Here is a 25,912-nt window from a genome sequence, read left to right on the forward strand (position 1 = left end):
GCCTGTTTCAATTTTAACAAGTGGGGTCCTGGGAGTCCCTCTGCCAGACATTAGTCCTAGTTACGAGAGACTTACCCAGAGTCTTTAGCTCACTATCTTTCAGAGAGAAGAAATATCCCAAACATATCAATCTTTGTCCTGCCCTGGGGCAGTCCAGCACCGAAATGCTAGGCAATTCTCCTCTGAACAAGAGTACCAACAGCATCCCCAGACATGTGTTTCAGTCTGGTTGGACCTCATCGTAGGGAGGAGCTGTGCCTCTCTAAGAATAGTGAGCAAGGGGTCCACATCTGGATTCCCGTAGTAACTTAGGGTGAGACCCAAAGTTACTTAAATATGCAGATTTAACAAGGAGGTTCCTGGGAGTCCCTCTGCCAGACATTAGTCCTGGTTACGAGAGACTTACCCAGAGTCTTTAGCTCACTATCTTTCACAGAGAAGAAATATCCCAAACATATCAGTCTTTGTCCTGCCCTGGGGCAGTCCAGCACCAAAATGCTAGGCAATTCTCCTCTGAACAAGAGTACCAACAGCATCCCCAGACACGTGTTTTGGTCTGGTTGGACCTCATCAGTAGGGAGGAGCTGCGCCTCTCTAAGAATAGTGAGCAAGGGGTCCACGTCTGGATTCCCCTAGTAACTTAGGGTGAGACCCAAAGTTACTTAAATATGCAGATTTAACAAGGGGGGTCCTGGGAGTCCCTCTGCCAGACATTAGACCTGGTTACGAGAGACTTACCCAGAGTCTTTAGCTCACTATCTTTCACAGAGAAGAAATGCCACCAATTTCATAAATATTAAACATTTGGAAAATATATAGCAATCTAAAGTGTATTCTTACCTTCCTGGAATATGTGCTGAAGCCAAGATTCAGGAAGATGTTAACATACTGAATCATGTAACTGTATATACATTTTAATAATGTAGATTGTTATAATTTTTCTGTAAATTGAAGAACCCACCATTTGCACATGCAATCTCGTGCAAACATGGGAGTCATCTCATTAGGTCCACCATGATTAGGGGAACATTAATATCTACATATTATAGCATTTATTTGTAAATTACAAAATGTTGACATGTATGGACTTTTGGGGTAAAATGCTGACAGCTAAAACATGTGGAAATAACAAAAGGGGTGTACCTCTCCACTTCACTTCAATCAGGGGACTCCAAAGGGCCTATCAGGGAAGAGACGGGTTGGCTTTGAGGAGGAGGAAGAGAGGATAATACTCCAATGAGAAAGTTAGCAGCAATAAACTGCCACCTTCTAATTGTAATCATTGGAGGTGTGGCGTATACATTAAAAAACACTTGCTCTATGCAGAAAGGAAAAATATCAGACAAGGAGAAAAGCTGCCTAAAAAACGACTTTGAGGGAGAGCTGCTAAACATATTCCAGGACTTACCCTTAATCCACCTGAGGGTATCCTGAGACAGCTGCCTAACTTCTTGGGTGGAGAGGCCTTAACATTGAGAGGCCTTCAACTTTGCCTGGTTGAGAAAAAAGGGGGAAGCCAACAGCTGACTAGGCCCTGATTCATAAGGAGAGCCAGATGAAGGATGAAAGCTGGTGACAATCTCTGACTAAAGTGACCAGACCCCAAGCTGATCCTGAGGAGCCTGGCTGTCTTCCCAAGCACCCCAAAACAGATGTCCATGTAAGTAAATTGATCCATTTGAAACCAAGTGTGTGGGGGATCTGCCTGCCTTAATATCTTTCCACAGCGGGTGGGGGAGATAATTGTGTAGACCCATATTTGACTGAATATTAAATTAATTAACTCCCAAATGGATTAATGCAGGGGGAGCTTGGGTGAATTCAAAACTTCCACCCTCCTTCCTAGCGGGAAAATATATTATAGTGATTTTAAAGTCATTGGGTGGCTTTATTTCCCCTGTGCCTTCCCTAAACCTGCTTTTAAATAAAAGGTATACTTATCCTAAAATAGAATTCCCAACTGACATCCTTCCCAAACCTTGCCTTTAAAACAGAAAGGTGCTGATCACACAACGAAATTCCCAATTGCAATCACTCCTTAAACATTGTATTTAGACAAAAAGGTGTTTTGCCACAAAATGAAATTCCCCATTGTCACCCCTCCTTAAACCTTGTATTTAAACCCAGGCCTACCCTTGGCACCAAAACAAAATTCCTAAACTGTCCCCACTTCCTAGACCTGGCCTTTAAACCGAGGGGTGCTGAATATCACTGATGCATGGGTTTTTGGTGCTGGGGAGAAGTGCTTTGCAAAGTGATACTAGCGTAATTTCCACAGAACAATATACACTCTCTCCTGAGAGTAAGTGATCCTGATCGCAGAACGATTTTGCACTGCTTTTGGGTGAAAAGGAAACAGAGTACTATTTGCCACATGCACTAGTATAAATCTATGTTTTCAAAACTGCAAGAATGTTAAAGTTTGCAGGGAATTAAACAAAGAACCGCATGTACGATGTGTATCGTGTTCTCAAGTTAAAACTGTACTTTGTTTTCACTCTAAACTTTATCAAGTACTATGTGCCTGTTTATTACTGAAGTTTTGTTTTGTGCCCCAAAGAAAGTGGTGTGTTTAACCATTAAAAAAGCCTAATTGAACATACATTATAAATAAATATATATTCTGCCTATACCATACCCCTGCCTGGTTCTTTGCTCATTTTTGGCCCTGGGCGAGGGATCTACGTGGCGGCTCTAAATGAGTCATAGATAGGGTGTGTTGAATTCCAACCAGTGGTGTGTTGTGGTCTCAGTTAATTAGGGGGGAAGAAGTCCCTATGTTGAGCGTGGTCTCCCAATATATCATTGCAATTGAAAATGGTTTACTCATGAAGAGGTGAAGCCAGGATTAAAGTCCAGTTGGCACTTATCTTCTCAACTCTATATGACACAAATATATTTTAATGTATGGCTTTAAAGAACTCAATTAATACTCTGCTTCCTAGAGATGACTTAAAATATACACACCTCTTGCGATGAACTAACACGAAAAATGTCTAAATATGCATTTTGTGGAAAAGAGTATGCTTGTAGCTTTGTTTTGCCCCTCCTGAATGAAACACTTCAAGTACCAGAATGCAATGTAATTTCAGTGTAAACGGTTTCTTCCTCATGCCAATAAGATAGCACTCACTGCTGAGATCTGTATCTTGTCTGCAGATCACAAGTCTGAATCCTGGCAAGGCCAATTTAGCCTTCCATCCTTCCAAGGATATTTAATAAACAACAAACTTCGTTAGGTTGATAATAATTATGTATAAAATATGTATTATGTACAGCAGTTTGGTGAAAGTGATATATACATTACAAATGATGATGACCATCATTATTATTAATATTATTTTGCAACTGTATTTTCAAAACATGAAGACACAAAAAACAAAAAAATAAACTTTGTGATAAGGTCAGTAACATGCAGTCATTGTTTTACACAGGTATGCCGCTTGGTTTTATATATGATATGAATCAAAACAATGTTTATGCATATCAAACAAGAAGATGTTTTGGAAATAAAGTAGACAGTTTAAATGGGTGTTTTTTCGCATCTCAGTTTAATTGTTGTGGAATAAGGCATGCATTTTTTAGTTAACTGGATTTGGGGGGAGGAGCTTGTAGCTGCAAATGTGCACATCCAATTCTCATCATCAAAAATGCACATATACAGAATGTCCGCCCTGAGCAGGGCCCTAGGAAGCTGGCCAGCATGGCGACACCTGGCTCCTAGGTGAGTACAAATGCCCTTGCAAATGCATGCATGTCACACACACACACAAATACACAAACCCCAATAATCACAACCATTTACACCTCCCCAGGGGACAGTGCCTACCCTCTGAGCAACCACATGATGACGCCAATCCGGAACCCCACCACACCACCCCAGGTAAGATACAACGCCGCCCATATTGCAACCAGGGCCATAGTGGAGCGCACATTCGGAGTGCTCAAGTCACGTTTCCGCTCCCTTGACCGCTCTGGCGGGCAGCTACTCTATGCTCCCCCAGTAGTGTGTAGGATCATTGTGGCAGCATGTGTCCTGCACAATGTTGCAACACGGCAGGGCGTACCGGTGGACATGGTGGTGCCCCCACATCCCCAACCACAGGACAGGGCACGTGGCGAGGAAGCCCGGACCCAGCTTGTGGCCACATTTTTCACCTAAACTCCCACCCCTGCGGAGTGCACACAGGCCTGGCACATACCAGGTGACAATCGATGATGACAAAGAGACAGTCAACTGTCACAACCTTACCACCCTGAGATAGTTGCCATGGAAGTGTCACATTGTCTGCATCCCTAGCTACTTAAACACAAGCTATCCTGTGTGACCAAAAGGCACACATAAGACATATGACATGACATGATATGGCATTTGTAACGTGCCTATACACAAGTGTTTCAAGGTGCGACGAGGCAGGGAGGGGGGAACAAGGGAAGACAGACAACGATACTACTAGGCCAGGTGTCATTTAGATTGCACAAGTGCAGGGGTAGGGGGAAGGGAAAAGTGCAAGGGGAAGGGGAGGAGGGGAGTTCAGTACAGGGTAAGTAGAATAAAAAACAAATAAATAGGCCAGCTGGTGGCAACTGCAAAGGTAAATGCAGACAAGTGCTGGGAAGGGGGGGCTGTAGGGATAGAGAGACAGTCCCGCAGTGCAGGGGTTGCCAGGGAGGCAGTGCAAGTGGAGAGTGCTGGGCCAGGGACCGAGGTCGGTGAGAGTGGCCCAGTTGCAGATCCAGTGCAGTTTCAGTGAAGAATTTAGCAAGGGAGAGGGAGAGATAAAGCAGAAGCAAAGAGGAAGGTCTTGAGGTGCTTCTGGAACCGGAGATGGTTCTCCTCAAGTTCCAGGGAGGCAGGAAGGTTGTTCCAGAGGGAGACCCCTGCCGCGGAGAGAGATCTACCCCTAGCTCGTTGCTTCGAGAAGCGGCTGACCCTGACATGCAAGTTGTGAATCACACACACCTGCAAAACAGGCCATGACCATCACTGTTATGTCACTCAAACCCTCACAAACCACAACATGACATGGAAAGCAATAGCCATACACCAACACAGTACCAATAAGGTACACATTGCCATGTCAAAAATGTACAGTGGCATCAGACAATGATGCCTGACATGGAATCAGATGAAATGACTGACCAACAACCTCCCACCCAAAATAAGTAATTCCCAAATGCATTACAAAAGTTTTAGACGTAACATAACAATGAATGCCTGTCTACATGCACATGGTGCCTTGCAAAATCAACACTGCAGATTCTGTGTGCTGTGTCCAACTCCTGCAACACACTGCTCAGCCCACAGCACAGTGAACAGCTATTGTATGTGATGCACACCCTGAGCATCACATCTAAACAACAAACCACATCAAAAAGCAAATTAGGCATGTACAGGATCCATAATTGGTCACAGGACATGTGCTGCAGGGACACAGTGGGCACCAGAAGGCAAACAGAGTGTACACGTGGATATCCAAGGGTGGTTGTACATGTAGTGCATCATAGTGCAGGTGTGTGGGTCAGTAAGGACATGCACTCAACATATGCATGTGCAATCAAGTGACCATCAGTGTCCTCTACACATCACAAGTGAACATTCACCATGTGTACACCCCAGCATGTCAAACCACAACTATCCCCTCACACCTGAAAGGTAAACACAACACATGAACAGGCATTGATCAGCAGAACCCAACATGTACATAGGATACCACAATTACAATGTCAAGGTTCCCATCACACTGCAGGGCAAGGCAACTATCAACAACAAAACACCCCCCCTCCTTCACAAATGACTATGACCCAATGAAGAACTGCACCTGGGTCATGGAGCCTTCAACCCTCAATTTCACCTGGCCACAGGATCACCCTTCCCCTTCGTCACCATTTCCCACCTTGTCTGTAAAAAGGTGCCTGCACCCTCAGAGTCCACCCTCATTTGCAAAATCACAAAATCCAAGCCAGAAAAACGAACCGGAACACCCTCCAGTAGATGACTTGACGTAGCAGTACCTCACAAAGGCCAAGTACTACCACAATGATGTAACAACCAAGGTAGCACAGTAAAACAATGTCACAACAGGATGTGAACCATGTGTGGTACATAACATAGAATGATGCGCCATGAACGGATGTGTACTGTCACAGGTCCCGTGTACAGGTGCAGGAGTGGCACGAACCAACCACCCCCACCGTGGCCCGGGTGCCTGCAAGGTCAAACTCACACAGGCCTCTGAGACCCTGGTGGGGAAGCAGGGTCAGGGATATGCAGTCGGGACAGGCGTTGGCACACTGGATAACTGGAATGAGTGGCAGGAGAGGGGAGGAGGAATGACACATGAAAGTAGGGAATGCACGAAAATGTACTACCTGCATGAACACATACACAATCCGAACAAACTTGGACATCACTGTCATGGCCTTCTGTAGTCCAGGCTTAGGAGTAGCACGAACCAACCACTCCCTCTAGGGTTTTGCCACCTGCAAGTTTGGGGCTTACACAGGCATCCGCAACCCCAGCAGGGAAAGAGGGTTAAGGAATGTTGGTTGGATAGGTACGGGAAGCAGGAACACCGGGTAGAGGGTACAGGGTTTAAAATTGGATAGGACTCTGGGTGATTAGGGGAAAAAAACATACCAAATTGAATTACACATTCATCCATGCATTAGTGCACCCCCCAGCAAGCCTATGCAGAGCAGTTTGAAAGAAAAACAACAAGACACTTAGCTCTGGTTTTGATGAGTGCTGGCCTCCTGCCTGCGCACTCTAAGGTCCGGTTACAGGAGCACTTCAATGCTGCAAAGAGAGCCACAGTTAATAATCTGTGCGTGCCCATAACACAAAAACACACCACCAAATATGCCCCATAGCAACAAACTACTCTACAAACAGACAATCTGGTGTAGATGCTTCGTACCCATATGTAACATTACCCCTGTGATGGGTCATACACAGTCAATGCAGTAAGTCAGCCGCCGGTGGGTGCGTGGCAAATGGAACACCAATGTGTCACAATTCACACAACATGCAATGTTCCCTGGGTAATCAGACAGATCCATATAGCAAGGCATGACTTCAGAACAAGTCGTGTTCCACCATGACCAAAACAAAGTAGGCAGTGCATGTTTCATAATGTACATGGAAATGAAATGCTCTGCACCCGAGTATGTCCCTTGCTGTATGTCCCTGTGCGCTGCTCCTTTCCATGTCTCGGAAGGCTACATGGTTGATACAAGTGCCTCAATGGACCTTGGTGTACCGGAGGGTATGTGCCACTGCCCCTGCAGGTGCCCCAGACAACCGTACAATCAACAGCCATCAGTCCACCAACACATCTGAGCTGTATTGTGTGCTTCAACACCAATATTCGTCCAAGCTCACCCTCAGTGCTGTTACTAAGCCTGCATGTGCAACTGGCCTGGTGCAAGCTTTGCTGTGTTGTGGCCCCCCTTTGCTGCTCACCTTGCCCGGAGTTCCTTGGAACACGTCAGCCGTTCTAGGATGTAGGTCTGCAATCCCTGTGCCTCTGCTTGTGCACACATGTGCATGTGGGCACCAACAAACGTGTCCAGAATTCAGACGTCCAATGGGCCATGTCTGCTGGCAAAGGTGGTCTGGAGGCTCATCCCACTGCAGAAAGGGCATGAAACACATGATTAATGCTTTAAAGTCATCTGTGTGTGTCTCTTCAGGCATCTCATTACTGGACCATGTCAGAGACTTACATCAGAAATCACACCATCAGTCCGTCTTTCACATCCAAAGTGTGGAACACACTACCTACGGCATGAATTGCAACAAGCACGTGTACAGTAAAGATAAGAAACATACTACGCAATGCATAGCAATGAATGTACACATTAATCATGAAACACCCCATCTAGCAAAAGCTGAACAGTGGTCAATAACACCACAATCATCCCCACTAGGGGTGTCAACACAAGTTACACAGCACCAGACATTCCACAGATATGACAGTCCAAAGCCCTTGTGTAATAGGCTGTCACACCGAACCATCCTTGCAAGCCCATGGATAAGGGAGGCAGGAGTGGCATATGTGAGTCAAGGACCCCAAGCAGCAAACACATACACAAGACAAGCCTGAAGGGCCCAGCTGGAACAGACAGTGGATGCCTTCAAAAGCCACAAAGCACCGCACCGTCACATGAAAGCACAATAGACTAGCATTTTTAAACTATATTAACTAATTACACTAACTATGAAAAACCTACATTACCTAATTAAACTAACTATCAAACAGAAACTTAACTAACTAAACTAAAAGAAAAATCAAAAATGGCCACATACGACCCGGGGGGGGGAGGCACCCAGGAGGGGGAAGGTACAGGCTGCTGCTCAACACCCACATGCGAGGATGCTGAGCCAAAAAAAAAAACTCCATGGGCTCAACGCCAGCACAGCCCAACCTATGTGGGAGATAGATGGTCGTCCGAGTCTGGCTCATCCTGGAAAGGAGGACGTGGCACAGTAGCCTGGCCACGCCTAGCCGCAGCTTGCCCCTCGTCGGCAGCAAGTCTGCCGGACGGGTGAGCCTGGTTCTGTGTGGCGATGTGACGTAGGTCTGCATGCAGAACCTCACGTGATACACGTGCTTCCTCTTGCAAGGTAGCACGTGTAACATGGAGTTCCTCCTGCAAGGCCTGGCTGGATAACCGCTGCACCTCCCGGCAAGCCTGTAGCTCAGCGGAGATGGTACGCTCAAGCTGTGCAAACCTCTCCTCTGCGCGCTGCCTCTGGGACATCATAAGGACACCCAGAGTGGATTTGAGGGAAGCACACTCCTCCCTCAGGGCATCCATGTGCGCCTCTGCGTGAGCAGCAATTGCTTGACGCAGAGACGACATTTCAGCCTGCCGTGCCCTGTCTGAGGCCGCCATGCCCAGCCTGAGTGAGCGGGCCGTGGACCGTGCCGCCTGCTGCTGAAGAAGCACCTGCCTAGCAGAGGGGAGCATAGATCAGGCCACACGCTCCATGCTCTCAGTGATGTTCTCCATTGCTGCCCCCTGCCGTTCTGAATTGGCAGTCATGTCTTGCTCCCACTCAGTATACTGCGGTTGCGCGCGGCGACCGCGTTGCTGGGCTTGGCCCCTGCGGGACCCAAGGACCGGGTGTCCTCGCTGTGTTGGCACCGCCTGCAGCTGCACTACTACATGCCCCCGTCGACGTGATGTCCCAGGAACATCAGTGACTGGTGTGGAGGGTGACCCTGCGTCCCTCAGTGCAGGTATCGCAGACAGAGGAGTGTCCACATCAGAATCACTCACCCCTGACACATGGACTTGATGCTCATCCAACTCGACATGGACGTCAGAGTCGTCATCAAGGCTGGACTCATAGGCAGCCAGAGACAAGATGGACTGTAGCACTTGGGGGTTTTCGTGGCCTACCACCCCACGACCCCCACTTGTGCTGGGTTGATGTAGTGGTAACAACCCTGTGTCTGGCATGACAACACCATCCTCCGCCTCCATTGCGTCATCACCTGAAAAATAGAGAGAAAAGAGGTCACTACACATGTCAGAAGCACACAACACACACATACACCGACAACAAACACATCAGGCAGACATGTGACACACAACATATAACCTGGCATGCATGCTGGGTCAACTTTGAATTGCTTCTGTGATCAGACCTGTTGAAAGGTGGCAGTTTCCATGGAAGTGGGTCTATGCAGTGCAGAAAATGTGTACGCCACTCACTACCTACATGTACAAGGACTCCATGGTGTGTGTCAGGAAATTTGAAGGCAGTGCAAGGTCAAATTCAGGCATCACGTGCACTGTGCATTCAATGTGTAGCATATCTACAAGCCAAGCACCCCTCCATCCAAGTACAAAAGCAGGGATGCCTAGCATGGTATCAAAAGGCTGACCATACACCTGTGTATTGACAGGCAGTGTTGACTGGCATCAACAGCTTAATGTGATTTAAGTGACAACACTGAAAATGATGATGGGACAGTCAGCAGGACACATGATGAAAACTCTGGAGGCCGCCCACGTGTGAAGAAGACACTACAACAGTTGGACAGAGTCATTGGCCATTAAACAGGCTGAGGCCTGTGAGCCACACAGATTGTCAGACCCTAAACATGTGTGCAACGCAGTACTGAGCCACAGTTGACATGGGAAGGCTGATGAGATGCCATGCGATGTATGTCACCCAGGACTTGTATTACAGTGATCATCCAGTCAAGGACACATAGGGGCATGCGTGCAATGCACATGGAGCATGAATGGGCACTCATGTCCCTGCGGGACATCTGACCTATGCACAGTACAAGTGAGATACCCTGCATCAAGTACTAAGGCTGTACCACACGGCATATGTCTGGCAGATTGTACGTTGGAAGTTAGCATCTACACAGGACGCATGAACAGGAAAGTACACATTGGCAAGATTGAAGCAGACCAGTGCAAAGGTGGAAATGGGGTGCAGAGTGGTGGAGGAGGGGCAACGGAGCATGCCTACATGGAGTCCCTGCATGCAGGCAGAGGAGAGAGACATGCACATCAGTCATGCAATGACATTGTGCCTGGGCTGAGAGGAAGGTCACCCCACGCCACATGCAGAAGGGCCAGTGAGCTGGAACATGGACCGGAGGGGCATACTTGTAACCAGCATGTCAGTAGGGTGCAATAGTGGTGATGCGGACAGTCCCCGTCTGCTCCACATTAGCACAATCCAGCAGAGCAGACATGCATCACGGAAGCATTGCATTAATTACACATCAGAACCATGTACACGTCACATGTAGTGGCAATCATGCACAACACATCCCACAAGTGAAACACACATGTCCTCAACAAACACGCATCAACACTCACTGGACTGGGCATCAAAGTCCAGCATCTCTCCCACTCCTTCGACCAATTCAGGTGGTATGAACTCCGCAACGAGTGCCTCATGCGGAGTGAGCTCTTCCTCCTCTGGTGCAGGCCCACCGCCAGTCACCAGAGTCAAGTTGTAATTAGAGGCACGCTTAGCCTTGGCGCTGCGTTTGAGGTCATTCCAACGCTTTTTGCACTCTTGCGCCGTGCGCACCTCATGGCCGAATGAACTGACATGTTCCGCAACATGCTCCCAGTGGGTGTCACGGTGGGCAGCCATAGTCTGACTATTGGCACCCAGTAGCATGTCACGGCTGTGGCCCCGCATGTAGTCCACGAGGAAGTCCAGTTCCTGCTTGCAGAAAGGCTTCTTCCTCGACGTGCAGGAGGTCGTGGCTGTGTGTGGGGTCGCAGCCTGTGCTGCAGGTGCAACCTTCCTCCTCTTGGACTGTGGCGCAGACCCTGGCTGGCTAATGCCGCCCTGACCAGTATGGCCAGTGGGTTCGGTGGATTGAGCCAAGGGAGGAGCAGGTGGAGGGACGACCAAAGCCCTGACTTGTGTCAGTGGCATCTGGGTGCCCTCTAATGGACCCTGCGCAGCAACATCCGCTGTGGCAGAGTCATTGACCGCAACGGTCCTGGTTGGCAGACTCACAACCGGGGTGTTGTTGGGTGCATCTGCCCCTGCACTTGCGAACACCCAGCTGTTCGGGGCAGTAGATGACATAACTGCCCCAGGGACACGTGTCTTGGTCTGAGCAGCCCTGCCTGCCCCTATGGTTTCCCTGCTGGCCTGTTGGAAATCTACCAAGGGCTCCTCAAGTGCCAACGCAGCCTGCGCTGGCAGACCCTGAGCCTGGGTGGCGGTGTCCACAGCTGCACCTGCAGCTACCACTACCCTTGGGCCCGTGGCAGTCGTTGGAACGGACTGCCGGGTCACACGGGTGCCAGTGCCAGATGCAGAAGCTGCATCCCCCGGAACCACAGGGGGTGGTGGCATGACTGCACCGACACATGGCACAACATTGTGCTCAAGTGGCGCACCCCTGCCTCTTCCCCCTCTGTGGCCACCCTGGACACCCTGGAGTCCCCCTACTCCCTGGTCACCACGGCCACGTCCCCGACCACATCCGCCACGAGGAGTACGCCCATCTGAGGCGCCCCTCACCTTTGGTGTCCTCCCAACCATGGCACAGATGTAGTAGTGCCGGCACAGATGGAGTAGTGCCAATGGGAGGTGTGCACCACAATTGACCTGGGCAATTGGGGTGAAGGGGGTGGAAAGCAAGATGTTAATAGCCCCCATGCACCTGCAAGGCTGTATGTGACCCCGGTGATGTAGTGACGGGTCACGCAACGCTCAGGCACCCCAAAACTGCAGTAAAACCGTGCACGCAACCCTGCAGCCTACGTGCGTGGAATCAACCTCCCGCAGTACGCGGTGGCACCCAATAACACGAATAACGCGTACGCGTGGGACAGGCAGGCTACTATGACCTCGAAAATGGGGGCGATACACATGGGCACCCGGAGTGGGAAAAATAGCGTGTGCGACTCACCGTCTGACTAGCGCGATGCAGAAAAACACGCATAGCCAATACCCCCGCCAAAAGAAGAGATACGTCCTTGAAAGCTGTGAAGTTGTGATGGCGCGCGAAACAACAGGAAGCAACAACACACGTCGGTCTCCACGAAAGGCACGTACAGCGAACTGCTGCCCCCGCTCACCTTTAACCTGTGCTGAGGGAAACGCCTGCATGCGTCACATCACTTACGCGCATGGACCCTTTCTTTGGATTACACGCATTCCCACGCGGACGTGCAGTTTTTCACGCACGCTGAAACGCCCGTGCACGCCCGCACGCATCACGTCACAGAGGCGCTTGCGCTTGAAGGGCCTTCTGTCCAATGAAATCACGTATGTGTGCAGACGCGCTTATGCGCTAAGGGCCTTTCCTCGAATTACACGCTGACGTGTAGAATTTTCACGTGCCAAATCACTCCGTATCAAGCTGGCCACGCGTAAGCACACGGAAGACCACGCTCCTGCCCAAAAGGCCGAATTACTGCCCCCCAGATCCCCGAGCAGCCTCCCACGAGCCATCTGCTGCTGCCTGCCTGCCTGCCTGCTGCCACCGTGCCCTGCCATTTGGTGCCTGCACATCAGCCATCTGCAGGGGTCCAGTTGCTGTGTTCACCCCTGCTGGAACAGAAGACTCCCGACTGTGATACCATCGCTCCACAGCCCAGCCCCAGGACCCAGTTGCCCACCCACGCCTGCCTCGGGGGTCGCCATGTCGGGGCAAACACCATCCGAGACCACTGGCGACCCCCAGCCAGAGGGGCAGAGGGCCACCAGCTTCAGTCAGAAGGAAGTTGGTGTCCTGGTGGAGCATGTCCTGGGGCATTATGATGCCCTCTTCGGATCATCACGCGCTGACAAGGATGGACGGGACAGGATCTGGACGGACATCGTGACTGCTATCAACGCGGAGGGGGTGGCAGTCCGACTATTTCATCATGTCAAGAAGCGCTGGGAGGACTTCAGGTCCAGGACCCTCAACAAGGCCCAGCGCCTCTTGAAGGCAGCGGATGCTAAGGGGCGCCGGGGCCACTTGTCGGAAGATCAGATGAGGGTCCTGGAACGCATATCCCCAGCACTCCACGTCCAGGTCCTTGAGAGGCAGACCCGTCTGGAGTCGAGCGGTAAGTGGCCAAGCATTGCTGTGTGAGACAGGGCATGTTGCAGTGTGCTGGTTGTCTGATACTTGCCTGTATGTGTGACATAGGCCATGTACGCGTGTGTGTGTGTGTGCAGGGACATCATGGTCATGCATGTGAGACCAGTAATGTGTGAAGCACACGGTTGGTGTGTGTGTTTAAATGCTACATGGGGAGCCCTATGCGGAATGGACACATGAGAGCATGCCAGTCTCTGTTCCTGGACATGGGTGGGGGTGAGGGATGGGTGATGATGCCATGTACATGTATGGTGTCCATGTCTGGGTGTCTGACCTGCGTGTCTGTGACTTGTGAATGCCATGTCTGTGTCAATGTTCAGATTCACTGATGCAGCCTAGCTATCCTTGCATCCACTGTGTCTGGGGTGTACGAGTCCAGAAGGGTGAAAGTACGGTGAAGTGTGTGAATGTGATAGGCATGCCCCATGATGCATGTGAGTTCAAAAACAACATTGTATGTTTCAAGAGTCCCTTGGACATGTTTGCTTATGTCCATAGCATGCGCCATGCCTGTTACTGCATGTGTTTTGCCTGCACTGACCCATGTGTTGTGGAGGGACATGATGGAAGTGATCTTTGACAGTGCCACTCATCTGCTATTGCTTCCTGTCTAGGGGACCATTGTACAGTACCCTGATGCTTGTGTTCTATGTCTCCCTCTACACAGCGCAAAGTGAAGAAGAGGGCGGAGACGGCGCTGTGGGGCAAAGTGGCGGGGATGCCCCCACGGCTGCAGCGGAAGGGGTGGGTGAGCCCCCACAGGGGCTTGCAACGGCAGAAGACAGTGTGGAGCCATCCAGGTTGGTGGTTTCCACAGAGGAGGAGGAGGCCGCTACTGAGCCGCACATGGGGCCTGGTGGGGGCATCCCTGCTGGTGCAAGTGGTGCAGTACAGGGGCAGGAGGCAGCACAGGTAGCCGTGGAGGTGCCTGTGCATGTCACTGTCCCTGACACTGTGACTGCACCACCATGCACCAGCAGGGATGCCCCATGCCAGGCCCGTCCGCAGGTAGGGGGATGTCCATGTAATCTGACTCCCCTCCACCTGCAGAAGAGGGGACCCCTGGCCGTATGGAGAAGGTCCTGATTGGTGTCGCGTTGCGCACGGGTGTCATTCGTGATGAGGTGCGTGCTTCCCGGGGGGAGCACGCACGTCATCACGAAGAGCACCGTGCCAATGTGGCCCAGTTGGGAGCGGTCGTGGTCGGGGGTCTCGTACATGTGTCGGGCACTTTGGCGACCCTCTCCTCCTCTGTGGAGGCTATGCGCCAGTCGTTCACCATGCCGTCTTCCGGCCCAGATGCCACCAGGGCCCCCTGTGGACCTGCCCCGACCAATGCAGCCAACTCGGTGGGGATCCCATCCCTGCCACAGTCGGGAGTCAGAGGTCCAGCAGGGGTGGACACACCAGCAACTGGACCCCAGCAGATGGAGGATGTGACGGCATCATCAGGCAGGGCACGTGCACGACGGCGGCGGTGGATTCCATCAGCCTGGATGCCGTTGTGCTGGCACAGGCAGTTGCGTCGGAGGCAGCGGCAGGCTCGACGGGGGAGGCATCATGGCTCGGGGCCATCAACATCAGGGGGGCAGGCATCGGCCGGAGGGCAGGAGAACCCTGGAATGGGAGTGGCTTCCGTGTGGGAGTGGTTGGGCCAGCAGATAGGTGCTGAGCGGCAGCGGGCAGAGGAGGAACGGCTCACAATGGTCAGGGCGGAGAACTCCATGCGCAAGGCGCTGAGGCGGGCTGAGTGCCTCGAGGGTCTTCGCAGGGAGTTGGAGCTGGACACTGCATTATCCCTGCGAGACATCGGGGCCAGGGTTCATGCCCGCCTCCAAGCCATTGAACAGGAGTTCAATGATGCCCTGGCCCATGACAACATCCAGTGAGCCGTTGGACTAGCCCGCTGCCCTTGTAAATAGTTATGTAGTTATTGTTAGGTTTCCTTTGCTTTTTTCTTGATTTTGGACCTTTTGGACAATGGACCACATTTTTGTATATAGTTTTTTTATTAGGTAGTATTTTTAGATAGGTTTCATTTCTTCAGTTGGGATCATGGACCCTGGATTGTTTATCTGTATATAGTTGACTGTTGGATTATGTTTTTTTTTTTTGGATTGACCCATGGGCAATGGTTTTCGGTTTTGTTTTTCCCTTGGATGTACTTTTTTGAACTGTGACTTTGGACACCTTTCCTTTGGATTATGATTTGTGGTTTTTCATTATTTTACGGACATGCTGCTTTTTGTTTTTAATTCCCATTATTGTCGTTTGTTTATTTTTAATCCCATTTATGTTGCTTTTAATATATTTTTTTCATCAAACTTCAATGTGTAGTATCATATCATTGGTTTCATGCATATCATGATATGGGTTTTGACATTCACTTACACCCATTGTGTGTATGTGAGGGACATGTGTTCATTTACATGCTTGCCATTGGGGTTGTATCATGTAATTGGCAATTCTGAGTGGGTGGGTGCAATACTTGGGTGGGTGTTTGGCATGTGGAGACTGCCCATAAGGGCCAGGGATCTATATTGTGATGACGTGTTGGCTGGGGGACATGTGTCAGGGCCTGCTGGCAGGTGCCCCACGATGCTGGGTTGTGGGGGTGCAGGGGGACATGAGTGGGACATGAGTGGGGCCTGCTGGCAGGTGCCTCGCAATGCTGGGGGATGGGGGTGCAGGGGTACATGAGTGGGACATGAGTGGGGGCCTGCTGGCAGGTGCCTCGCAATGCTGGGGTGTGGGGGTGCAGGGGGACATGAGTGGGACATGAGTGGGGGCCTGCTGGCAGGTGCCTCGCAATGCTGGGGGGTGGGGGTGCAAGGGGACATGAGTTGGTGTTCAGTAGTGCAAGGAGACATGTGCCTTTGCTGGGGGGCATGGCCATGTTGGGTGGGCTGCCTGTGGGACATGACCAGGGATGCAGGGTAGTCCCCTGTGGTGTGGGCTGCCTGCAGGGGCCGTGGAGGGTGTACAGGGAACACCTGGGAGGACCCACACTGCCAAATCACGTGTGGGACTCCCCGGCACCCCAGTAATACACGTACCCTGCTGAAATCGCGTGTGAAACTTCCCGCGCACCCCAGTAATGCACGTACCCCTCTCGCACAGGGCCAATCGCGTGTGAAACTTCCCGCACACCCCAGTAATACACGTACCCTGCTGAAATCGCGTGTGAAACTTCCCGCACACCCCAGTAATACAAGTACCCAGCTGAAATCGCGTGTGAAACTTCCCGCGCACCCCAGTAATAAACGTACCCAGCTGAAATCGCGTGTGAAACTTCCCGCGCACCCCAGTAATACACGTATCCCACTCGCACAGGGCCAATCGCGTGTGAAACTTCCCGCGCACCCCAGTAATACACGTACCCAGCTGGAATCGCGTGTGAAACTTGCCGCGCACCCCAGTTATACACGTATCCCACTCGCACTGGGCCAATCGCGTGTGGAACTTCCCGCGCACCCCAGTAATACACGTACCCAGCTGAAATCGCGTGTGAAACTTCCCGCGCACCCCAGTAATACACGTACCCCGCTCACACAGGGCCAATCGCGTGTGAAACTTCCCGCGCACCCCAGTAATACACGTACCCAGCTGAAATCGCATGTGAAACTTCCCGCGCACCCCAGTAATACACATACCCCGCTCGCACAGGGCCAATTGCATGTGAAACTTCCCACGCACCCCAGTAATGCACCTACCCAGCTGAAATCGCGTGTGAAACTTCCCGCGCACCCCAGTAATACACGTACCCTGCTCGCACAGCGCCAATCGCGTGTGAAACTTCCCCCGATCCCCAGTGATACGCGTTCCCCGCTTGCCGTGCTGGTACAGGGTTAGCGCAGCCCTTTGCGCTGGATTGGGGATTTTGATGGCTTTTCCCTGCGCAAGGGGCGTTCTTGGGGGCGTAACTGGCGCTGCTGCAAGGTCGGTGCGCCACTGTGCGGCACGGCTGGTTTTGGTGGCTGGAATCCATGAATACGCTGTGCGCGGAAATGTATTTTAGCTGGTGCTGGGATTTGCACGCGCACACTGTGTGCCAGACGCGTGCGCCACTTGTGTGCTGAATTCTATGAGTTACCCCCTTATTTGGGGTGCTGTCGCAAGTGGAGGCCTTCACGGACCCTGTCCCATCTTGCAGCAGATAGCCACAAGACATAGGAAACCGTGAGGGCATCTAATTCTTCTCATGTCTTCTTGTGGGCGTGCTGGAGTTTGGTATTGGAGGAAAGTATCAGGATAGCACAGGGGCAACACGTTCGTGGACCATGCAGAGCAACAGAGGTTTGAATCATGGATCTGCGCTTAGGCGCGTTATAAAAAAAAAACAATTAAATAAATACATTTAAAAAATAAATAAAACAAATCAATAAACTGCACTCTCTGCTTCAGGCTTCAGTATTGGGCCTAGAAAGAGGACCACAATGGAGAGACAAGGCACATAATGAATCTTCCCAATCAGGTAAGTTATTCTGTGTGTGAGAGGACTGTGTTGTGTGAACGACCAGCACTCGGGTCCATGCTTTGCAACGCTGTTTGATGAACCTGGCAAGGTGCTGTTCTCCAGGATAATAGATTAATGGGTTGTATTGGGGAAGAACGCTCACCACCAGTGCGTGATGCAGAGGGCCGCATCGCAGGTTACCTGTACACTTAAGGCCCCATTCACGGAATTCTTTGCACGGTTCAAAGTCACTTTGCACTGCTGGAAAGTGACTTTGCACCGCCGAGATGAACCCTGATTCATGAACTATGCAACGTGTATTTTTGCAGTGTAAAGTCCGTGCAAAGTCAGCGCATAGTTATTTTTGCATTACAAAATGACTTTGCATGGACTTTGCACTGCAAAAATACACTTTGCACAGTTCCATAAATCAGGGTTTGTGTCAGCAGTGCAAAGTCACTTTTCAGCAGTGAAAAGTAACTTTGAACCGTGCCAAAACTTCCATTAATCGGGCCTTTAGTGTGTGGTGTTTCCTCCGGATCCTGATTTCTCTGCCTAGAAGTGAAGGGGGCGGGGGTTATTTGGCAGCAGTCAAGTGATCCCATCACCTTCCAGAGGTATTTAAACTGCGGGGCGTGCCCCCAGGGGGGCACAGCCACATTTCCGGTGGGTGCAAGGCCCCAGCCTGACATTTTTAACAAAGGAAATTACATTTTATTTTTTTCTATTTTTTTTTTAATGGAGGGAATGGGCAGGGGTAGCTCACAGGTTCGGACTGGAGCATAAAACTGTCTCGGACACCAATGAAAAAGTGGCCCATGGTTGCAAATGGAAATTCATTCCTTCAGTGACAGACTGCTTGAATAGTACCGAAGGGGGTGTTTTTTGTTAAAATGTAAGCACATTTTGATATTTAAAGAATAGTTATTCACCAACAATGGAGAACACTAATAGCTGCATAGTGACTCATCAAACTGGCCCACGTTGGCCAAAAAACTGTCCATTTTGACCCAAAAAACAGGCTCACACTAGCATTTTGGATTTTTGGTTTGGGCATTGCCCTATTGCCCTATAGGCCAGTCTGAGCCTGGCGGCTCATCCATAATGGGCAAGGGAGCGTTTACCCAGTGGCGTCTCACACATTATGGAGGAGCCAAGGAGCCAACCCAGTGAAACACTGAGGACTCCCTCAGCTGTTTTTTCCAGATGGGGGAGTGCTCCTGGGCTGGCTGAACTGTCAAAGGGAAACATGCAAGGCTGGGGGCGTTTTGCTTCACAAGCCTTGCATAGCTCATTGGAAACTGCATGTCTGTATGTGCGAGGAGGAGTTCTTGCGGCTCGTCACACATATGGACAGAGCAGCCTGGAGCTCTTGCTTCCCGATTTCTGTTCATGATGCAGGAGCTGGAGCGCTGGAGAGGAATCTTCAGGACCGGGGCAGAAGGTAAATTTATGTTAGTTTATTTTGTATTTAAATATGTGTATCGATGTGTGTATGCTTGTGTTATGAGTGAGTGTATGATGATGGGTGCTCATGTGAATGATAAAGTGCTTTCTGTGTGAATGCTGTGTGAATGTGTGTGTGTGTTTGTGTTGGTCCGTGGAGCTGATTTTGCAGAGTGGGGGGAGAAGGGTTGTAAAACAAAGACATTTTAAAAATGCCTTTGTTGCACAATCCCCCTGCACACCGGCCAAAACCAGCTCCCCTTCTGGGGCTCTGTGGAGCCCAGGGGACAGTGTGAGGAATTCAAGCATCCGCACGAGAAGAGTGCACTCACTTGTGCTTTTTTGATTTTTTTTATAATGAAAAGGAACGATGGGAGACCAATCTCCGAGGACTGTGTGAGGCCTTTCTGCACACAGTTCATCTGCTTCCCACACAAAATGCACAGTCACATGTACTCCAGGAAGACACAGCCTACAGGCACCGTAGTCCCCTGTCATATTCAGCTGGAATGTGACAGCCCTGTGTACATCAAAGCATCTCAAGGAAGAGGAAGGCACACCTTCCTCCAGCATGGGCAGCCTAATTTAAATATCACAGGCTCCATAAATCTGCTTTCCTATGTCTTCCGGCTGGTTGCAGTGCATACTAATGAGAGATAATTGAAGCAGGGCTGAAGGGGATTGGTTGCTGGAACAGACAACAGGAAAGGCGGTGCTAACAGCCCTTTGGTATGCAATGTGTCACATTGAAGCTAGCTCCCACCCCTATGTATGAAAGGCAATGAAATTCATGTCTGGGTCCACTATTTACCAAAGGCAACACCCTGCAGTGTTGACATCTTATGTGGTTTGGGGGCGACAGGAAGTCTGCACCCAGCACAAACTTCAAGGGAACCCTGCACTTTAATCAAGAGTCACAGAGGGCTCAGTTAACCAGAGAGAAACTTTGATCTACAACAGACAGGAAGATGGGTGGGACTTAGGTATATGTTGTCAGCCCCTTGTCTGCCCTGTTGCAGAGCACTCTGGTCCTGGCCTCATGCATAACAGAAGATTGTTAGTGGGGGCCCAGGATTGCTTCATTAAGGTGGCCTTAGCCTGCACCAACCACTGGGGCCCATTTGGTTTTGAAAAGAAGGCTAAACCCCTCACTTAGCAGATCATATGAAGACTTTGAAAGGAATAATAAGAAGGACTCATTTGGACCTGAGCTGAAGCTACAGTCTACATTACATCTTCCGCCAGTGAAGGCAGGCCAGGAGTTCCAAGAGGGAAGCAATATCCCTTCACTAAATATCTCCCAGGGAACAGAGGGAGATGCCGGACTCAGATGACACATCCAGCAGCCCCAGAACTGGTACCCTGCCAGCACACAGCGTGCCCTGCTGGGTTCTGCCAGCAAGCTCTCTAGGAGGGAAGTTCCAGAGAGTATCTGAACTAAGGACAAGGCCATTGCCTGCAAACACTCTCCTGAGCTTTGGGCCATCCGTCTTGAAAGGACACAAGCCCTGCAAAGAAGCTAGCAGGAGTGCCACACAAGCATCATCCAGCATCCATCTTTGAAGGACATTTTCGAGACAGTCGAGTCCTCGAACTGCATCCGGCTGCACCGCTGACTGCTGTAATGCCGCAGTCACCATAGCCGTCTGAGCAACTTCAACCAGCATTCCAGATCCACCAGCCAGCACAGAGACAACGATTCTTGGCCCAGAGCCGCCATGCCAGACAGCCTGCAGACATCCGTCAAGCCTCGCTTGCCGAACTGCCTGCCACCTGGTATCCGCAGCTGTCTCCCACCACTAACTCTGTCTTAAAGGCTGCGAAGCACACTTGAACCGCCTCAATGCTGTCGAGCACCAATAACTTCTTCAACAGCAGGTACATTGTGGTTCTGCCCCCCTGGTCCTTCTCTGAAGGCCCCTAGAAACAGTTACGGCCCTTTGCCCCCTTTCTGCTGAAATCAAATAACCTTGAACAGTAAGACTGATTACTTTACCAAATACCCTCCTGACACTATCCAGAGTGTGTTCCTTTCCTTCGTGAAACTGTCTGTCCTTTAAAGGGTGGGTTGTATTTTGTATTGTGCTGGAACTGTCGGTTGCAGTAATAATAAAGTAGATATATTTATACAACCTTGACTGGACAGTCCCTTTTACTATTGGGTAATTGTTGCATCTTTGCTGTGTTGCAACTAACCAACGATCCATGACCTTGCAGAGATAAGCCTGCTGTTCCATCCACGTTACCAAAATTGGACAGGGAGGTCTTATAATTCACTTGTATTCCAATCTGTTCAGATCCCTTCTGGTGTACTAGAGGTGTGGGGTTGATTGATGGTTTAGAAACCAATATTGATCCCTGGACCACTGGTGCCCGTAGAGTGGGTTGGACCATTCATATGAAGGGAGAGCTTGAGCGCATCAAGGCTGTCAACAATAGGATGGGTCATGGGGTTGGTGGGAATGTCAAACCAGATATTGAAGTCTCCTAGGAGAGGGGTGATTTGCTTGAATGGTGGCTACAGAATCACAGAGGTTGTTTGAGAAATGTATGTCGTAACCAGGAGGTCTGTAGATGAGTAGGAAGCTGTGAGAAAAAGTCAGAAGTAGCGAGAGTTTAACTAGAAGGGATTTGCATGATGGAATGCATGTCTGTGATTCAATGAGTGAGACAAAGAAGTGGGATATGAAGAGGAATGCCACGCCGCCTCCTCTGGAAGGTCTGTTGAGCGGGATGAGAGTGTAGCCGGGGTGGGGGGGGCAATGCTTCATGTGCAACAGGGGCAAAGTCATTGGAGTACCAGGTTTCAGTGACTAGGTCTGGTTTGTCTGAGGAGAGGAGGTCAAAGATGCTGTGTCTGTTTTTCGCTACAGAGCGGGCATTAAAAGGATGCAGTTGACTGTGGAGTGGGTTGTGGTCATGGAGGAGGTCATCGGGGGTTAGCAGGAGCATGTGGGTTGGAGAGTGGGAGTGGGACGGTGGGACATTCTGGGTAGTTTAGACTGGGAAAGAAGGTGTAGTGAGGAGGAAGGGTACCAGCAGATTTTGAGAGGTGGACCATTGGGTTAAATCGTTACATCGGTGGAGGATGGGAAAAGTAGACGAGTGGAGGAGGATATGTGAGGGGTGTGGATAGAGTTAAGGAGGAGCGGGCGAATGGTCAGATGGTCTGTGGGTGTAAGGCAGATTCGGGGGTTAGGAATTGGAGCGAGTATCGAAGTGATCAGGGGGTCAGGTGTGCAGGGAGAGAAGTCGAGGATGAGGGGCGGAAGCAGGGCGAGGACTGGGGGGATTGTGATGGGGTAGGCGATGGAGAGGTTGGGAGGTTGGGTTGAGGCAGAAGTGGAGTGGAGTAAACAGTTGCGGAGGAGGACCATGCTCGTTTTCTACTTTTCACAGGTTTTGGTGCAAATGGGGGTTTGAGATAGGGTAGGGGGTCATAGGGTGATGGAGATGAAGCTACTGTCCTTGCAACAGTGAGACATGCTGCTTTTAGAGATGCGAAGGGATATGAGGCGGGAGAGTTGGTGGGGGTCGAGGGTGGGTAGTTCTGAGGTGCGTTAGGGGAGATGGGGGTCGAGGGGAGGTTAAGGTGGGTGGAGGGCGTGGGAGAAAAGGAGGGGTGGCTTTGTGGTTGGTTAGGGGAGAGGCACTTGAGACTAAGGAGCTCACTCGAGGAGAGGGCAGGAGCCCCTCCTCATGCGCAGCAGCATCCGCATCCGCATCCAGGAAGCAGCTCCAGCACACCACGTGCTTTGACCTCCTCATCTACGGCTCCGCACATCGACAGCCACGGAAGGCCTGATCTGTTTGGGGTAAGGCCTAAACCCCCCAACCTCACCCTCCCTCCACCTGCAACACCGAAATTCTGCTGCCAACGGCAGAACTCCCTCGATCCTGCACTGCCTGACCCTCCTGCCTGACCTTATTATGCCGGGCGCCGTGCGGCATGAAAGCGAGGCTGAGGCCTCGTTGCTAGGATACTAGCACCTACAACTTCTCCACGCATCCGCCGGCAGGCGGAAGCGCCGGCCACACGAAGGCCCATACAAAGGCCACTGTTTGCCCCTGGAGCCCAGTCACCTCGCCAGGAGCTCACTCGAGGAGAGGGCAGGAGCCCCTCCTCATGCGCAGCAGCATCCGCATCCAGGAAGCAGCTCCAGCACACCACGTGCTTTGACCTCCTCATCTACGGCTCAGCGCATCGACAGCCACGGAAGGCCTGATCTGTTTGGGGTAAGGCCTAAACCCCCCAACCTCACCCTCCCTCCACCTGCAACACCGAAATTCTGCTGCCAACGGCAGAACTCCCTCGATCCTGCACTGCCTGAACCTCCTGCCTGACCTTATTATGCCGGGCGCCGTGCGGCGTGAAAGCGAGGCTGAGGCCTCGTTGCTAGGATACTAGCACCTACAACTTCTCCACGCATCCGCCAGCAGGCGGAAGCGCCGGCCACACGAAGGCCCATACAAAGGCCACTGTTTGCCCCTGGAGCCCAGTCACCTCGCCAGGAGCTCACTCGAGGAGAGGGCAGGAGCCCCTCCTCATGCGCAGCAGCATCCGCATCCGCATCCAGGAAGCAGCTCCAGCACACCACGTGCTTTGACCTCCTCATCTACGGCTCCACGCATCGACAGCCACGGAAGGCCTGATCTGTTTGGGGTAAGGCCTAAACCCCCCAACCTCACCCTCCCTCCACCTGCAACACCGAAATTCTGCTGCCAACGGCAGAACTCCCTCGATCCTGCACTGCCTGACCCTCCTGCCTGACCTTATTATGCCGGGCGCCGTATGACATGAAAGCGAGGCTGAGGCCTCGTTGCTAGGATACTAGCACCTACAACTTCTCCACGCATCCGCCGGCAGGCGGAAGCGCCGGCCACACGAAGGCCCATACAAAGGCCACTGTTTGCTCCCTGTTCGCGCCGTGGAGCGTGAGGGAGCGCATTATGCTGAACCCCTTTATATGACACCGGTCCGCTACGGTGTTGGTCTCCGCTCCGCAACACACTCATTCCCAGCTGTTGATGTACTCCTGTTCCTTAGGACACATACGGAACGCCGTCTAGAATTGCGGTAAGACTCTTCGTGGGCCTGACCTAGCTGAACCCAGTTTGGTTAACTCACCCAGCCTGTCGTCCTTTGTTGCCCCGACTGGATATTAAGGTCATTCCCCTCTCTCATTCGGGAGCACCTTCACTACGTAGTGCCACATCTATCATCACCACTCGAATCACGAATCACCACCTATTGTAATTCCTCATATGTACGCCTCGCACCTTCCTTTATGTTTTGTAGTCGCATAGCGTTTGATGTTAAACTAATTGCTCGCAACTTGCTGCACTCAACTCGTCAGACTAGCTGAACTTCTGCCTTTTGAGTCATTGGTTGCGTAATTACACATGTACTTACCCAGTCTGATTACCTGAACTTCTGCCTTTTGAGTCAATGATTGCATAACTGCACATGTACTTACCCAGTAGCCGAACTTCTGTCTTTTGAGTCATTGATTGCATAATTACACATGTACTTACCCAGTCTGATTACCTGAACTTCTGCCTTTTGAGTCATTGATTGCATAATCGCACATGTACTTACCCAGTAGCCGAACTTCTGCCTTTTGAGTCATTGATTGCATAATTGCACATGTACTTACCCAGTCTGATTACCTGAACTTCTGCCTTTTGAGTCATTGATTGCATAATCGCACATGTACTTACCCAGTAGCCGAACTTGTGCCTTTTGAGTCATTGATTGCATAATTGCACATGTACTTACCCAGTCTGATTACCTGAACTTCTGCCTTTTGAGTCATTGATTGCATAATCGCACATGTACTTACCCAGTAGCCGAACTTGTGCCTTTTGAGTCATTGATTGCATAATTGCACATGTACTTACCCAGTCTGATTACCTGAACTTCTGCCTTTTGAGTCATTGATTGCATAATCGCACATGTACTTACCCAGTAGCTGAACTTCTGCCTTTTGAGTCATTGGTTGCATAATTGCACATGTACTTACCCAGTAGCTGAACTTCTGCCTCTTGAGTCATCGATCGCATAATCACACATGCACTTACCTAGCAAGCTGCACTTGGACTGCCACTTCCTGGCTGTTCCTACCTCTGCCCAGAGCACAACTCCTCCACGTCCCCTCCAGTGCACGCTTACACTACCGCACAGACGGTTAGAGCACTTGGTTCACGATATGCGGCCACTGCCAACTGCCAGCCACCTTTCTCTCGCCATCATCGTAGGGCTCCTCATTGCCACATCCCTTTATCCCCCTACTCCTCCCAGCACCGTTAAGACCAACCCTCATCACCCTACTTTTCACCATACCGCAATGCCCCTTAGTAACCCATACCTCAATGACCCTGCCCTCTGGCTCCATCACTTTGCCACTAAACC

This window comes from Ambystoma mexicanum, chromosome 4p (genome assembly GCF_040938575.1).
Source record: "Ambystoma mexicanum isolate Mex_15411 chromosome 4p, UKY_AmexF1_1, whole genome shotgun sequence".
Taxonomy (NCBI): Eukaryota; Metazoa; Chordata; class Amphibia; order Caudata; family Ambystomatidae; genus Ambystoma; species Ambystoma mexicanum.